Source organism: Heterodontus francisci, chromosome 1 (assembly GCF_036365525.1).
Source record: "Heterodontus francisci isolate sHetFra1 chromosome 1, sHetFra1.hap1, whole genome shotgun sequence".
NCBI classification, from domain to species: domain Eukaryota; kingdom Metazoa; phylum Chordata; class Chondrichthyes; order Heterodontiformes; family Heterodontidae; genus Heterodontus; species Heterodontus francisci.
Window position 1 is genome coordinate 191,073,304 of NC_090371.1, and position 17,627 is coordinate 191,090,930.

Genomic DNA, 17,627 nt, shown 5'->3' on the forward strand with positions numbered 1-17,627 from the left:
TCTACATCATCAGGGGCGGCCGCTCTGCCCCCTTCATTTAAATGAGCCCCTGCGCGAAATATCATGGGGGCTCAGCAGTGCACAAGTCGCGTGTGCATTGCGCCTTCTTTAAAGCTCACCGCTGAGAATGGCGGTGAGGTTATAAAATTAAGCCCATCATTTGAGTAGTTGCCAGGCTCTTGTATGGAACAAGGTTTAAGTTTAATTTAGGAAGTTACTATAATAATTGAATATCGTAGCTTTTAATGCCTAAATGCACAGACTCTCTATTAGTCTGTATAAAGGCTCATGGAAAGTAATTTGAATAGTATAACTGAAATGTGTTAGTGATAGTAACACTTCTGTAAAGCATAACCATCAAACCTGACCAGGAGTGCTTCTGCTAGGTTCCAGTCCATAGTGATAACCATTATATTTATTCAACTGCCAACAACATCAAAACATAATGATCTCTTGGTACTCTCCTTATGTGGACAAGATATTTCCTATTTGACAGCATGTTGTGTAAAGGCAATATTTAATTTGAATCAAACAAGACCTTGTTAAAGTAGATTTAGAATCTTGACTTATCTGACTGGTTGCAGTATAGTCAATCCTTACTCTATGGTTAACAAAGAGTTACTGAGGCATCTATTTAACCATGCTTAACTCAATGTTTTATGTTTTGTTTTTAACACAGTGAAGGATCAGTTGTATGGATGGAAAAGTGTTCCCATTTTTTTCATCTATTGTCTCTATTAATAGCTTGCAGAATGTGTAAGGTGCAGGGTAAAGTTTCCTCGGCACTGTCCAAAAATACACATTATTCCAATCTTGGAACAAAACAAAGAATTAGAATGAATCTACAGCATAAAACAGGCCATTTGGCCCAACTGTCCTATGCTGGGTTTGTATTCCACAATAGCCTCTTCCCACTCTAATTACCTCTTTCCACTCTGCACTCCAGATCTCTCCATTCCCTTCTTTCTCATGTATACGTCAAACCTCCCCTTAAGTGCACTAATGTTATCAGTAACTACTCCATGTGGCAACAAGTTCCACTCCCTGTGCAAAGAAATTGATTCTAATTTTTTAATTTAATCTTTTGGTGGCTATCTTATATAATTATACCCCCTTGTTCTGGAGTTGGCTACAAGTGGAATCAGTGGGGTTACTTTTGACTTTGGTTGGTGTGCGCTGGCCGATCGTCTGCTTTGGTCCTGAAGAGGCCTTCGTGATTTTGAAGACCCGGCCTCATTTGAATTTAGCAGGTGAGCTGTGGGTGCCTAACAGACATCAAGATGCAGCTCCAACATTTTGGCCTCAGGAATTTCAGCCTACTGGACACTAGTAGCATCCCACAGGTGGTGGGGAGGAGGGAATGCGATGCTGCAAGGGGGGTGCGAAATCAGGCCAGACACAGCCTAAGGTATTTTTGTAGAGCTAGAACCGACATCCTTCCCTGTATTAAAAACAAAACATAAAACATTGAGTTAAGCATGGTTAAATAGATGCCTCAGTAACTCTTTGTTAACCATAGAGTAAGGATTGACTATACTGCAACCAGTCAGATAAGTCAAGATTCTAAATCTACTTTAACAAGGTCTTGTTTGATTCAAATTAAATATTGCCTTTACACAACATGCTCCATCCAACTGCACAAAAATAAATCAAGTAATTTTTTTTCTTCTGGCAGTTTCCTGATCCAAATGCCAGTATGTATGGGCAAAGTTTTGGCCTGACAAGCTTGGCCTGTGTGCCCCTGAAAAATGCATAATTTGGACGTTATTTACATGGGAAAGGCCCCTACTGCTTGTTTCAGGACAGCTCTTTGTCCACCCACTGATAGGTCCCTGTGCAAGTTACAGTGGGTGAATTGTTGGACTTTATGTGTTGATAAGGCTGCCAACCCCATTTTTAGGCCCTTGCTGCTCTGTTAATGCTGATTTTGCCAAATGAAAATCAGTCTATGTTTCTCAACATCCATCATAGCTAACCACTTTCTAAATTAATAACCTTTGTTTGTCATATATATTAATGACTTGGATGTGAATGTAAGGGGCATGATTAGTAAGTTTGCAGATGACACCAAAATTGGTGGTATAGTGGACAGTGAAGAAGGTTGTCTAAAGTTACAACAGGATATAGATCAACTGGGAAAGTGGGCAAGGGAGTGGCAAATGGAATTTAACGCAGACAAGTGTGAAGTGATGCACTTTGGGAAGTTAAAACAGGGCAGGACAGATACAGTGAATGGCAGGGCCCTGGGGAGTGTTCTTGAGCAGAGAGACCTTGGGGTGCAAGAACATAGTTCCCGGAAAGTGGCAACACAGGTAGACAGGGTGGTGAAGAAGGCGTATGGCATGCTTGCCTTCATCGGCTGAGGCATTAAGTACAAGAGTTGGGACATCATGTTACAGTTGTACATAACGTTGGTAGGCTGCATTTGGAATACTGTGTGCAGTTCTGGTCGCCACACTACAGGAAAGATGTGATTAAGCTAGAGAGGGTGCAGAAAAGATTCACAAGGATGTTGCCTGGTTTGGAGAGCTTGAGTTATAAAGAGAGATTGGAAAGGCTGGGTCTGTTTTTCCTGGAGCGAAGGAGGCTGAGAGGAGACATGATAGAGGTATATAAAATTATGAGAGGCATAGATAGGGTAGATAGCCAGAGTCTGTTTCCCATGGTAGGGATGACTAAAACTAGAGGGCATAAATTTAAGGTGAGAGGGAGGAGGTTTAAAGGGGATCAAAGGGGTAAATTTTTCACACAAAGAATAGTGGGTATCTGGAATGAGCTGCCTGAGGAGGTGGTGGAGGCAGGGACAGTAGCGACATTTAAGAGGCATCTGGACAGGTACTTGAATGAGCAAGGCATAGAAGGATATGGAATTAATGCAGGCAGGTGGGATTAGTATAGATAGGCATTATGGTTGGCATGGACGCGGTGGGCCAAAGGGCCTGTTTCTATGCTGTACGACTCTATGACTATTTATCTGGTATTTTGTTAGACTTAGAAATAAGTCTGCAGTATTGCACATTTTCTGGCCTTATCAATTTATTTTGCTACTTTTAACAAATTATATATCTGTATTCCCAGATCTCACTGTTCCTCTGCCATTTAGTTTTTAAAAAATCTTTCAAGGAATATGTGGCTTCCTTATTCTATCTTGAATGTCATTTGCCATTTATCTGCCCATTCAGTGGGTAGGATTTTTGTTTTGGTGTTGGGACCCAGTTTTCGGTATCATTTCTAGGTTTCGACCTCGCATAGTATGACCGTGACAAGCCCAACATGATTTTTGTTGGATTCGCCAATTAGTGGCCAGAGGATGTACTCAACGTTCAATTAAGGGCAGCGGGCAGGCTCCCAATGCTGGAGGGCCAATTGGAGGCCTTTTAGCAGTCAACGATTGCCAGCCCCACTGCCAGAAGTGGGAAGCTGCTGAAGTATTTAGGGAGGTGCTGGCCACAGATCAGGTAAGTAAGAAGGCCAGAAGGGTTAGGGCCTTCAGAGATCAGGGGAAAGCCTTCCACCTTTAGGTGCATTGCCCCGTTAGGCTGATTTTCAGAGTGGAGGCTTCCAGATAGGTTGTTGGGAGGCTGCCATGGTTTCATGGACACATTCTTGATGTGATGGCACTCCATGCACTGCATTAAAAATCCGGTCGTCCAACATCAATCCTACTTCTCCATACTCCTGTGGAAGCGGGAATGTGTCGTGGAGCCAGTCTCCCTCCCGTTTTCAGGCTCCCCCACCTCAAATCCCGCCAACATGGTCTATTGAAATTTCAGCCCAGCGAGTCTGTTTATAGCTTTTGGTGCAGTCCTCCCCTTCTTAGATTTAGCTCTCAATTTGGTATCATTTGCAATTTCCGAGTCTCAACCATTTATCTAATTGGCGAATAACAGTCGTCCCAGCAGAGATCCCAGAACCCACTGCATCAGGATGGCAATTGCACTTTGTACACCAACCATTCTTGCGGCCTCCTTGAGTGAGAATTATTTAGTGTCATGTAATGCTGAATTATGGGCAGATTTGGGCTGTTGACTCAGCCATCAGGAGCTGTTTGAGACTATACAATATCATTTCTCATAACATCATTACAATGAACATTTATCTTGTTTATTATTGAGTCCTGAATCAATTAACTCAGGCTCATTCTAAGATGGTTCGAGGAAGTACCTCATATAATCACATGGCCACTTAAAAGCAGGAATCATAAAGAAAGTGTCTATTCATTTTTGGGCGACTTCTCCCCTCTCCATGCTAATTCATTGTAATTCATTGTGCGTTGAAAGAGTTTTCTTTTACATCCTTGTTCAGTAGCTTCTAAATAAATCACACAAAAACTTACAACACTAAGACAAATCATATAGATAGATTTATTCTGAATAAATGTTATTTATTTTTAAATGTTACAAATGCAATAGCAGAGGTAACAACAGATGGGTAGGAACAACCCTGGTAGTGAATGAATGGGAGAAGTGAGGACTCAGGCATCATTCTGTTTACATTGCTTTTCACAAACCTTTGTTAGTGATCAACCTCTTGTACTACTCAATGTGTTCGCACTGCCTCCTGCCCTTTGACCCAGAGATGAAAATTGTGATGGATGAAGAGTTCCTCCTATTTAACAAAAGATATTTGTGTAAATTACAAATATACTTTTTTAGGTTTTATTCTATCTACAATTACTCTTACTGTATGTTCTAGCCAGCCTCAATGTTTTTATTGAGCTTGGTAAGATATCCTTGCTCCTTTAATCAGTCAGTAGAGTCTTACCACTTAATCCAGTGACGTGCAGTTGTTGTCTATTTTCCTTCAAATAATGGAGTCATAAGCTAACAAGTGTGCACCTGATATTCAAATAAAGATGCACAGAGGCAGGCACTTCCTTGAGAACTACCAATGTGTTTGATTCTGTAGAATTAACACTAGAGGTCAGTCTTGTAACCTGAGAGACAAATCTCTCAAATGTGCTCAGATGTACTTTTGAAACAGTGCTGACTTCAGAGGGACCCTCTTTATTATCCAAAAAAACAGAGACAAATATGGGCAGAAATCAAAGGTGGCATCAGCTGTAGCACCAGGCACAAATATTGTTACTCTCAGCCCAAAGCTTAGGCGTTCCAGATGGGACTGTGTAATTAATTGCTAGTCAGTCATCACAGCCGATAAAGACCTTCAAATGAGTCATCATGTGGAGCTTCTATAGTCAATTTCACCGATAATTTCAGGAGGATTCCTGAAGGAATTGTTTGAAAACATGATAACATTGCAACAGCATGTCTTACAGTTTGCTTTCCTTCCAAATTCAGAACAAAATTGAGGTGATGCAAATCAAAATTTTGCATTTTTTTTGCCTGGGTGCTACTTAATGTGGTTTACTTTCTAAACATTGACATATGGTAATGCAGTCTTATTCCCACAGTCTGTGAGATAAAATATAAGATTTTACATAGCACAGAATATTAATCATCTCTGTTAAACAAGTAGACATACAAGATGAAAATTATTTAATAATAACCCTGTTATCGCTGCATTACAATTATCTTTGTGGAACTCATTAGTTTCTACAAAGGTCATGACTTAAATCCACAGTGGAAAGTTTAATGAATTCAGTGCAGTGACTTTTTATTTCTATGTTTCTTGAAGTCCAAGCTATCAATCATTATGTCCTTGTACTGGGTGTCAAAGGCCAGAGCTGAGATCACATTCTTTTTTTAAAAGGCATGAAACAATCCATGCTCAGGTCTCATTTTCAATTCTTTTCACAGTAGTCCATAACTATTGTGGAATTATGGTTTTGACAACAATACTGCGGACAACCTTTTATTCAGATTTTTGAGTACTTTTTGAAGCTTAACACGATGAATCTTTTTAAAGTCTAGACATATTTACACTGAACAGGTTTAATGGAAGGTTTGTGGGTAAGATCCTTCTATGCAAGTCATATCTTTGAGGATAGGGAATATGATCAGAGCCCCTTGATTTACTACTTAAGGGCCCTCCATGATCCTTGGCGCTATGCTTAGTTCACTCAATTATGTTGCAGTTCTGCTATTGCCTGTAACTGATTATAATTCAAAACACATCTTTAGAAGTTGCAAACTCACTTAATAAATGTTCAAGAAAAAAAGTTCTGGTAATATTTGAAGGAAAACTCTGAAAATGTGAGTAATGTCTGGTAAATTCTTTTTATATATAAAGGCAAAAGTGTTATAAATCAATAAACTGTACCATAAATGGTCTCTAAAACAGCAATCCATTTTCAATTAATTTGAAGAAGCAACATCACTTATTAAAGGTCTACAAAAACACAAAGGATGACTGAGAATTGAGAAGATTCATCTTTTGGAGCATTTTGAAATACGCTTATGATACCCTCTTTGGCACCTGTAGTTGTTCACAGTGCTGGGACCTTACAGATATATGTTTACTTCAGGTCAGCAAGCTTTAACTGCAAGTAGATGGATTAATTTTCTGTTAACAAAATTCCATTCAGACATATTAAGTACACAAAGGAATGTTTTATAATGGCAAGAGAAATTGCAAGACGTACTTGTGCTGTAGTATCAGTGCCAAGAAATAAAGTAGTTTAAGAAATACTACAGAAATGAAAAAAATGCACGAAGTGTTCTTGTTGTTGACCAGTCAGGAGCATGGTTACAATGACCTGACAGATTGAAGAGGAAATACACTTTTGATGACCGATCAGAGATGTTCAAATCCTTCAAACTGAAAATTTTCCAACATCTCCATTTAACTAAATATTTGACATGTTTCCAGTAAAGTTCTTCCTAGTGTTTGTCAAAGCAGGTGCCTGAAATTAGTTACAAGGGAGTGGCTTCCCTTTTTCACAAGACTGAATATTTAAGTTTAACAACTGAAATCACAAGGATATACTAAAAAGTGTTGATATCTAACACGCAATGTGATTTAGATTTGATTGAATACATTCAGGAATTTGAAAACATTTCAATAGGATAGTTTAAACAAGAGTGCTATGTTTTGAAAGCTCTGCAGTTCTTCCACAGTCATTTGAGAATGGTGTTGGAAAATTAGACAGCTAACAGAGGGAGTAGGCTCCATGAACAAACTCATCTTCAACCATGGTGGAGCCTATGTTGAGGGTAAGGGACAGGGTGGAATGTTTGCAAATGCGAAAAGTGCCATCACGAATAACCTATTCACAGATGCTCTGTTTGGTTCTGCCAGAACTACTCAGGTCCAGATCTCATCATAGGCTTGATCCAGAATGGATGCAAGGGCTGCATGGCAGAGGAGCAGTGACAGCATCTTCCCTGGACAGCATTCGACTGAGTATGAAACTAAAGAGTCCTAGCAAAACTGTGGTCAATGAGAATCAAAGGGGATATCTTCCAGTAGCTGAGGTCATACCTGACACAAAGAAAGACGGTTGATGTTGTTGGAGGCCAATCCTTGCAGTCTCAGATCATCATTGTTGGAGTTCTCAGAGAAGAATCCTTGATCCAACCATCTTAATGTCAGGAGTGGAGCTGCTTGAGGGTGATTCCAGTGTTCAGCTCCATTCACAAAATCTCTGATAATGGAGCAGCCCATACCAACACAATATGCCCTGCATAACATCCATTCGGCTGACAGGTGGCAGATAATAATCGTGCCACAACATGCCAGGAAATGATCATCTTGACCAAAAGAAAGCCCAGCCACTTGACCTTCAACAGCACTATATAAGACAGGTCATTCGGCCCCTCAAGCCATTTCCACCATTCAATTAGATCATGGCTGATCTGTACCTCAACTGCATTTACCCACCTTTGTTCCATATCCTTCAACACCCTTACCTAACAAAAATCTACTGATCTTGCTCACGAAAATTTCAGTTGACCCAACATCCCCAGCCTTTCTGCGGGAGAGTGTTCCAGATTTCCACATCCTTTGTGTGAAAATCTGCTTCCTGCTTTCACTTCTGAATGGCTGAGTTATAATTTTACAAGTATGCCTCCTTGTTTCTGGATTTCTATACCAGAGGAAATAGTTTTTCTGTATCTACCCTATCAAATTCCTTTATTATTTTAAACACCTTGATTAGATTTGCTTTCAACAGTCTCCATTAAGGGCAAACAAGCAAAGTTTTTAAAACTGTCTGCATAATTTAACCCTTTAACCTCTTGTATCATTCTGGTGAATCTGCACTGTAATTCCTCCAAATATATCCTTCCAATGATACAATGCTCAATACTGAACACCGAACTCAGGATCTAACCAAGGCTCTGTACAATTGAAGCATCACTTCCTTCTATTGTATTTCAACCCCACTAACATTGGTAAGCCCCTTCCATCAACATCTTGGTGGCTCATTGTTGATCAGAAGCTTTAACTAGTTTAGCTAAAACAGTGGCTACAAAAATACGGCAGAGACTAGGAAATCTGCAATGAGAGGCACGCCTCCTAGTCTCTCAAATTCTATCCCTCGTCTGCAAGGCTCAAGTCAGGAGTGCGATGGAATCCTCGCCACTCACCTGCAACAGTACTCAAGAAGATTGACACCATGCAGAACACAGTGGTTCACTGATTGGTGCTCCTGCAATTGGGCTTAATATCTACTCCCTCCACCACTGGCAAGCTGTGGTTGCAGTATGGTCATTCTACATGATGCAGGGCAGCGACTCATCAAGGCCACTTTTTTTATTCGTTCGTGGGATGTGGGTATTGCTTGTTAATCTATTAATTGTGTGTTAATGGTTTGATTGTATGCAGGTGGTAATTGGGGTCTTAGTTGAGCACTTACAAGCAGATACTCGCTGAGACTGGTAAATTTTTTTTGGATAGAACACTAAAATCTCAAGAGCTATTGTGGAAAATATGGCAGAAAGCAAGTGTAAATTGTCAGGCTATGATTACCCTCTGGTGTTCTTGGTGTCTGAGCCATATGACTAGTGGAAGAATGAAGTGGATATGTGGACACGGGTTGCATCTCTATCAAAGAGGCAACAAGGTATGGCTTTGGTGTTGTCACTATTTTCCTATTTGCCAACCTTCAGGTTTAGGCAACCATTCTCTGTTACAATGTTAAATTCCAGAAAGCTTCTTGTGAGAGGATAATGCTGGAGTCTATATTTACACAGTTTCACGTTTATTGTACACAGTATAAGAATTATAAACATGTAGCTCCTCACTCAAACCCTCCACCAGTCTCAGTGAGTGTCTGCTTATAAGTACTTAACTAAGAACCCAATTAACACACTTCATCTGCATATAATCTAACCATTGACACTCAATTAACAGATTAACAAGCGATGCCGACATCCCATGAATGAATAAAAATAAAAGTGACCAGGATGAGTTGCCTATGTCTGCGGCCTTAAAAAAATCCTGGGGAAACAGTCAGTTCCTGCAGCTCTGGTAGAACAAACAAGGCATTCTATGGTGACACAAAGAATGGAAGGCTCAATGTTCACTAGATTTAGAAATAATCCAGATGCTGAAAGCAGGTATAAATACAATGGAAGAGATAAAGACAAGAGCAATGTGGATGAAAGCACCTCTAACAGGTCTGAATATTACAGTGGAAGACAGAATTGGAACAGCAATCATAGGCAAATGAATCCCAGGAAAGTCCAAGGAACAGTTTCTAGATGCTTCAGATGTGACTCAAAGTATCTTTCGTTATTATTCATTCATGGGATGTGGGTATCGCTGGCTAGGCCAGCATTTATTGCCCATTCCTAATTGCCCTTGAGAAGGTGGTGGCGAGCCGCCTTCTTGAACTGCTGCAGTCCATGTGGGGTAAGTACACCCCAGTTCTGTTAGGAAGGGAGTTCCAGGATTTTGACCCAGCGACAGTGAAGGAACGGCGATATAGTTCCAAGTCAGGATGGTGTGTGGCTTGGAAAGAACTTGCAGGCGGTGGTGGTGTTCCCATGCATTTGCTGCCCTTGTCCTTCTACATGATAGAGGCCACGGGTTTTGAAGGTGCTGTCTAAGGAGCCTTGGTGCGTTGCTGCAGTGCATCTTGTAGATGGTACACACTGCTGCCACTATGCATCAGTGGTGGAAGGAGTGAATGTTTGTGGATGGAGTGCCAATCAAGTGGGCTTCTTTGCCCTGGATGATGTTGAGCTTCTTGAGTGTTGTTTGAGCTGTACTCATCCAGGCAAGTGGAGAGTATTCCATCACACTCCTGACTTGTGCCGCAGGATTCCTAGCCTCTGACCTGCTCTTGTTGCCATAGTACTTATATGGTGACTCCAGTTCAGTTTCTGGTCAATGGTAACCCCCTGGATTTTGGTAGTGGGGGATTCAGCAATCATAATGCCATTGAATGTCAAGAGGAGATGGTTAGATTCCCTCCTGTTGGAGATAGTCATTGCCTGGCACTTGTGTTACTTGCCACTTATCAGCCCAAGTCAGGATATTGCCCAGGTCTTGCTGCATTTCTACACAGGCTGCTTCAGTATCTGAGGAGTCATGAATGGTGTAGATCATTGTGCAATCATCAGTGAACATCCCCACTTCTGACAATATGGTTGAAGGAAGGTCATTGATGAAGCAGCTGAAGATGGTTGGGCTTAGGACACTACACTGAGGAACTCCTGCAGATGATTGAAATGATTGGCCTCCAACGACCACAACCATCTTCCTTTGTGCTAGGTATGACTCCAACTAGTGGAGAGTTTTCCCCCTGATTCCCATTGACTCCAGTTTTGCTTGGGCTCCTAAATGCCATACTCAGTCAAATGCTCTTTGATGTCAAGGGCAGTCACACTTGCCTCACCTCTGAAGTTCAGCTCATTTATCAATGTTTGGACCAAGGCTGTAATGAGATCAGGAGCTGAGTGGCCCCGGCCCTGGCGGAACCCAAACTGAGCATCAGTGAGCAGGTTATTGCTGAGCAAGTGCCGCTTGACAGCCCTGTCGACGACCCCTTCCATTACTTTGCTGATGATCGAGAGTACACTAATAGGGTGTTACTTGGCTGGGTTGGATTTATCCTACTTTTTGTGAACAGGAGATACCTGGGCAATTTTCCACATTGCCAGGTAGATGCCTGTGCTGTAGCTGAACTGGAACAGCTTAGATAGGGGCGCAGCTAGTTCTGGAGCACAAGTCTTCAGTACTATTGCTGGAATGTTGTCAGGGCCCATAGACTTTGCAGTATCCAGTGCCTTTAGCTATTTCTGGATATCAAGTGGAATGAATTGGATTGGCTGAAGACTGGCATCTGTGATTCTGGGGACCTCAGGAGGAGGCTGAGATGAATCGTCCACTTGGCACTTCTGTCTGAAGATGATCATAAATACTTCAGCCATGTTATTTGCACTGATGTGCTGTGCCCCTTTGTTGTTGAAGATGGGGATATTTGTGGAGCCTCCTCTTCCATTAGTTGTTTAATTGTCCACCACCATTCACAACTGGATGTAGCAGGACTGCAGAGCTTAGATCTGATCCGTTGGTTGGGTGGTCACTTAGCCCTGTCTTTCGCATGCTTCCGCTGTTTGGCAAGTAGTCCTGTGTTGTAGCTTCACCAGGCTGACACCTCATTTTTAGGTATGCCTGGTGCTGCTCCTGGCTTGCCCTCCTGCACTGTTTATTAAACCAGGGTTGATCCCTTGGCTTGATGGTAATGGTAGAGGGGGGGTTATGCCAGGCATGAGTTTACAGATTGTGGTTGAATACAATTCTTCTGCTGCTGATGGCACATAGCACCTTATGCATGCCCAGTTTTGAGTTGCTAGATCTTTTCAAATCTGTCCCATTTAGCATGGTGGTAGTGCTACACAACATGATGGTGGGTATCCTTAATGTGAAGATGAGACTTCGTCTCCACAAGGATTGTGCGGTGGTCACTCCTACCAATACTGTCAAGGACAGATGCATCTGCAACAGGTAGATTGGTAAGGATGAGGTCAAGTAGTTTTTTCCCTCACCACCTGTCACAGACCCAGTCCAGCAGCTATGTCCTGTAGGAAGCAGCCACTCTTGGTGATGGACATTGAAGTCCCCCACCCAGAGTACATTTTGTGCCCTTCTTCCAATTCCAAAGTTCACTGGAGAAGCACTGATTCATCAGCCAGGGCAGGGATAGTAGGTAGTAATCAGCAGGAAGTTTCCTTGCCCATGTTTGATCTGATGCCATGAGACTTCATGGCATCCAGAGTCAATGTTGAGGATTCCCAGGGCAACTCCCTCCCCTCTGTATAGCCACCTCTGGTGGGTCTGTCCTGCTGGTGGGACAGAACATACCCAGGGAATGTGATGATCGTGTCTGGGACATTGTTTGCAAGGTATCATTCCATGAGTATGACTATGTCAGGCTGTTGCTTGACTAGTCTGTGGGACAGCTCTCCTAACTTTGGCAGAAGCCCCCAAATGTTAGTAAGAAGGATCAACAGGGCTGGGTTTGCTGTTGTAATTTCCAGTGCCTAGCTTGATGACAGGTGGTCCATCTGATTTCTTTCCTTTTCTTAGACGACATAACAGTTTAATACAATTGAGTGGCTTGCTAGGCCATTTCAGAGGGCATTTATGAGTCAACCACATTGCCGTAGGTCTGGAGTAACATGTAGGCCAGACCAGGTAAGGACAGCAAATTTTCTTCCCTAAAGGACATTAATGAACCAGATGGGTTTTTACAACAATGGTTTCATAGTCACTATTAGATCCACTTTTTAATTCCAGATTTATTAATTGAATTCAAATGTCACCATCTGCAGCAGTGAGATTCGAACCCAAGTCCCCAGAGATTTAGCCTGGATTTCTGGATTCCTAGTCCAATGACATTACTACTATGCCACCACTCTCCCCATGCTTTTTACCATCATGCAAGACAAGAGCAACAGTGTCATACAAGCTTCATAATCTCTAAGTTCCCTTCCTAGCTGCATACCATCCTGACTTGATCATATATCATTCCTTCATTCTCGCTATGTCAATATTCTGAAATTCCCGACCTAACACCATGTGAGAACAAAATCACCAAAATGACTGCAGAATTTCACAGAGATAGCTCACCATCAAGTGAGTCGGGATGGACAATAAATGCATCCTTTCCAGTGTTGCCCATGTCCCAAGAAAAAAAATAAGTAAATTCATCCCATGGGTTGAGTCAGACAAGTTTAAATTCTCAGGCAGAATGAAGATGTCACCTTGGATATCTTTTTATTTAATCGTTTAAGTCTGCATATATATTAAAGCTGGAATGATAAAGGCAAAAGCATGGTCCCTGTACAAGGATGACATGTAACTTTATCGAATTTTGCAATTTTTTCTGTCTTTTGGATGTAACACTAATGCAAGGTTCCATCTGCCAGTTCCAGTGGGCATTAAAGATTTCATTACACTGTTCGGAGAAAAGACAACAGTTCTCCTGATGTTTTCCCTGATATTCCTCCCTCGACCAGCAGCACAAAACGTGGGCAATTTATCTCAAGACTGTTTATGGGAAGTTGCTGCTGCAGAATCATTGCCATGTTTGCCTACATGACAGTCACTGCACAGCACAATGTAATTGTGTAAAGCACTTTGTGGCATTTTGATGTGAAAGATGGTATATAAATGCAAGTATGGTTATTGTTATAAAGTTGTCAATGTCCCATGGCATTGCACATGGGGAGAAAAAGGCAAGTGTGGCCTTTGGGTGAAGCAGGGTTCGAGAGACAGGGCATGCAAATATAATTCTGTCCCCATTTGAAGGTCATAAATTACGTCCCAATTTTACATAATACTTTAATGGCTGTGTTTGCTGACCACGCCACCACTCGGTGGCGCTGCAACGGCAGATGCACAAATGCAGCCTGTGCCACTAAAACGTCACAGTCTACGACGTCAGGCAGCTGCCAGGATTAAAGATGGCGCTGCTCAAATAATCACACCTTGGCAACCTAAACACATGGCAGCACACAATGGCCGCAGGGGAGGGAGTGGGCCGGGGAGGGGAGGGAGCGAGCGGGCCGGGGAGGGTAGGGAGGGAGCGGGCTGGGGGGGGAGTAAGCGAGCGGTCGGGGGGGGGGGATCGGCGAGCGGTCGGGGGCGGAACGGCCAGTGGTCGGGGGGGGGGTGCAAGCGGTCGGGGGGCGGGCGGAGTGAGCGAGCAGGCGGGCAGCAGGGGTCGGGAGCGGGTGGCGGGGGGGAAGGAGGAGAGCGTACCCGCCACCAGCAAGATCTTCGGCCGCGCTCTTCCCACACCTGCTTTCTCCCCGCTTGTGCTCTCTCCCCGCTCCCCAGACTCCATCTCCCCCCACCCCTGCTCTCTCCGGCATAGATCCCCCCACCATCTGCCCGCATTGCGATGACATCATCTGTGCATGCGCCAACCAGTCCTGGCACTGCGGAATGCAGCGCATGCTCAGATGGTAGAAACCAATCTGCACATGTGCACAGATTGGCGCAGTCAGATGACGTAAGCTGCCGGCTGCGTTGCCAGTAATCACTTTGTACTTTAATTCTATATTATGATTCAGAGTTAAATACCAAAACATACATAATTTGGGAGACAGTGAAGTAGAGTTGGTTGGAGCAAAGAGGTTTCTCTACAGTACAAGCTGAGGAAACAATAAAGGCAAAACTAATCTTCTACAGGGCCACCATTGGTGGGGCAGTATAATTTCAGCATAAATTTATGTGGGAAATTTCTGTTGTTAATGTGGCCAAAGGAATTGTGAATGGGAAAAGTTGACAGACATGTGACAGCATGAAGTGAGATTTGGCAGACAGGCAGTGCAAATAGATTTATGCTTTTAGTATTGTATATAGAGATGTACATTGCAGCAACCTTAGGTGCACTCTAAGGCTGATTTCACAAAAGCAAAACTATAAATGTTAGAATAACCAAGGAGACAAGATAAGAGAGTTGCTTAAAAGAACAAAAAGATGAAAAATTACAGAAAGTTTTTAACGTGAACTTTCATTGAAAGTATCTTGTCTTAAAAGCTACATATCTGCTCATCAAACATTCCAGGGGAAGATTTAACCTTGCCCCCCTCCCACCAAACAAAATGCTGGGTTTGGATTGAGTGGGGTGTAAAAATGTTAAAAATCTGAATCCTGACTCCAACATACTCACATCTGGTTTGACTGGTGGTGGAACAGGGGGCGGGCAGCTAACCTGCTGCAGGAGAGTCATTGAAATATTATATTGAGTCTGCATGTCTCAGAGGTTTAACCACCATTTTAACTATAATCCTGCAAGGCCAGGTTTCCTAAAGGCTGGAAAACCCAGCAGCTAAAGGGAGGTGAGGACTGCTGGATCTAAGATGTAAGTACCTTTTGTTATGTCTTCTTGATGTTTTCCGGTTCCCAGATGTTGGAAATAATCACACTTTAAACATGGAAAGGCTTGAGCTTTTCATTTATTTGTTCAGCCAGCATACTGTCTTCTGTAGGACTGGTGAAACTGGTTTTGTGTTATATATCCCATGAATCTCCAGTGCAGCCGTGAATGTGACCCCACTGGAGCACTTACACGTAACAACTAGTTCCTAACTAATTAGTTCCTCCCACTTTATAGATAGTATAACAACATTTTTTTTTATTCATTCATGGGATGTGGACATCGCTGGCCAGGCCAGCATTTATTGCCCATCCCTAATTGCCTTTGAGAAGGTGGTGGTGAGCTGCCTTCTTGAACCGCTGCAGTCCATTTGGGGTAGGTATACCCACAGTGCTGTTAGGAAGGGAGTTCCAGGATTTTGACCAAGTGACAGTGAGGGAATGGTGATATAGTTCCAAGTCAGGATGGTGTGTGACTTGGAGGGGAACCTGCAGGTGGTGGTATTCCCATGTATTTGCTGCCCTTGTCCTTCTAGTTGGTAGAAGTCGCGGGTTTGAAAGGTGCTGTCTAAGGAGCCTTGGTGCATTGCTGCATCTTGTAGATGGTACACACTACTGCCACTGTGCATTGGTGGTGGAGGGAGTGAATGTTTGTGGATGGGGTGCCAATCAAGCGGGCTGCTTTTTCGTGGATGGTGTTGAGCTTCTTGAGTGTTGTTGGAGCTGCACCCATCCAGGCAAGTGGAGAGTATTCCATCACACTCCTGACTTGTGCCTTATAGATGGTGGACAGGCTTTGGGGAGTCAGGAGGTGAGTTACTCGCCTCAGGATTCCTAGCCTCTGACCTGCTCTTGCAGCCACGGTATTTATATGGCTACTCCAGTTCAATTTCTGGTCAATGGTAGCCCCTAGGATGTTGCTAGTGGGGGATTCAGCGATGGTAATGCTGTTGAATGTCAAGGGGAGATGGTTAGATTCTCTCTTGTTGGGGATGGTCATTGCCTGGCACTTGTGTGGCGCGAATGTTACTTGCCACTTATCAGCCCAAGCCTGGATATTGTCCAGGTCTTGCTGCATTTATACACGGACTGCTTCAGTATTTGAGGAGTCGTGAATGGTGCTGAACATTGTGCAATCATCAGCGAACATCCCCACTTCTGACCTTATGATTGAAGGAAGGTCATTGATGAAGCAGCTGAAGATGATTGGGCCTAGGATACTACCCTGAGGAACTCCTGCAGTGATGTCCTGCATATTACACCTTTACACTGACTTGCTGGATCCAGTTTACCTGCTTCACCTGCCCCCACTATTGGACACCACCCCCACCCACCCCCCCCTCCCCGCTGACTCTTCTGATCTTCCTCCGACACTGGTCTCTGACCTACCCCGATCCACTCCGACCTTTCTGATCCTTCCCTCTCTCCCTCCATCTCTGCACCCCAGCTGTGGCAGACCTGCTTAACCAACAGCCAGCCAATCAACCTATCAACTAGATGGCTGTGGCTGGGAAATGGAGACAAAAAATAGTAATTGTATCCTGCTGCCAAATTCAGCAGGATCTGAGAGAATGTCTGTTCTTTCAAGTTCCCTGACTGCAAATCTTGTTCCCTCCCTGCCTCTGAGATATGATTGGGGCCTTTATCTTAAGACCATGAATCACAAGACACATGAATTTATCATAAAAGCAAAATACTGCAGATGCTGGAAATCTGAAACAAAAACAAAAAGTGCTGGAAATACTCAGCAGGTCTGGCAGCATCTGTGGAGAGAGAAGCAAAGTTAACGTTTCAGGTTTGTGACCTTTCATCAGAACATGATTTTATCAGATCAGTCATGATGTAATACTTATTCACAAGCAGGTACACTTTTGTATAAACCATAATCCACCTCCATTGGATTATGATGGAATATTATTATGAATTGTAGTGAGTGAATTTCTACTGTAGTTCTCCTGTGTGGCCTCCATGACTTCACCAGGAGCCTTGTGGAAACCCCAGTAAAACATTGTGAGTGTCATTGATATGGTTTTGCCAGGGTTTTCATGGATCATCTGCCAAAGTTTAGATGGACAAGCTGGAGAGCCCCCACAGAAATTCACCCCCATACTGTTTTAAATAGGCAGAAATGGATTCTTTATTTCTGTGCCATGCAAACTGTTGGGCCCGATTTTATCTGAACTTTCCACACACAAATCTCATTCTCTCTTTCCGTTGTTCTTCCATATTGTAAAAAGAAAATGTCTGAAAAAGAATAGCATGTGAATGAACTAATTTCCCACCATGATGAGGTAGGGGAGGGAAGATGAAAATAAATCTGGAAATTCTATTCAAGTAAGAATGAGTAAATGTGCACATGTATAGTTGGTCTTTTTGGGAAAACATATGAA

The 17,627-nt window shown here is 43.0% G+C and overlaps 1 non-coding gene across 1 annotated transcript; it reads left to right on the forward strand.

The window, feature by feature from the left end:
• Window positions 1-13,135: 13,135 nt before the first annotated feature.
• Window positions 13,136-13,237, forward strand: LOC137377908 (U6 spliceosomal RNA). Its single transcript, XR_010976509.1, has one exon. It is a non-coding gene; the product is annotated as a U6 spliceosomal RNA (small nuclear RNA).
• Window positions 13,238-17,627: the final 4,390 nt, after the last annotated feature.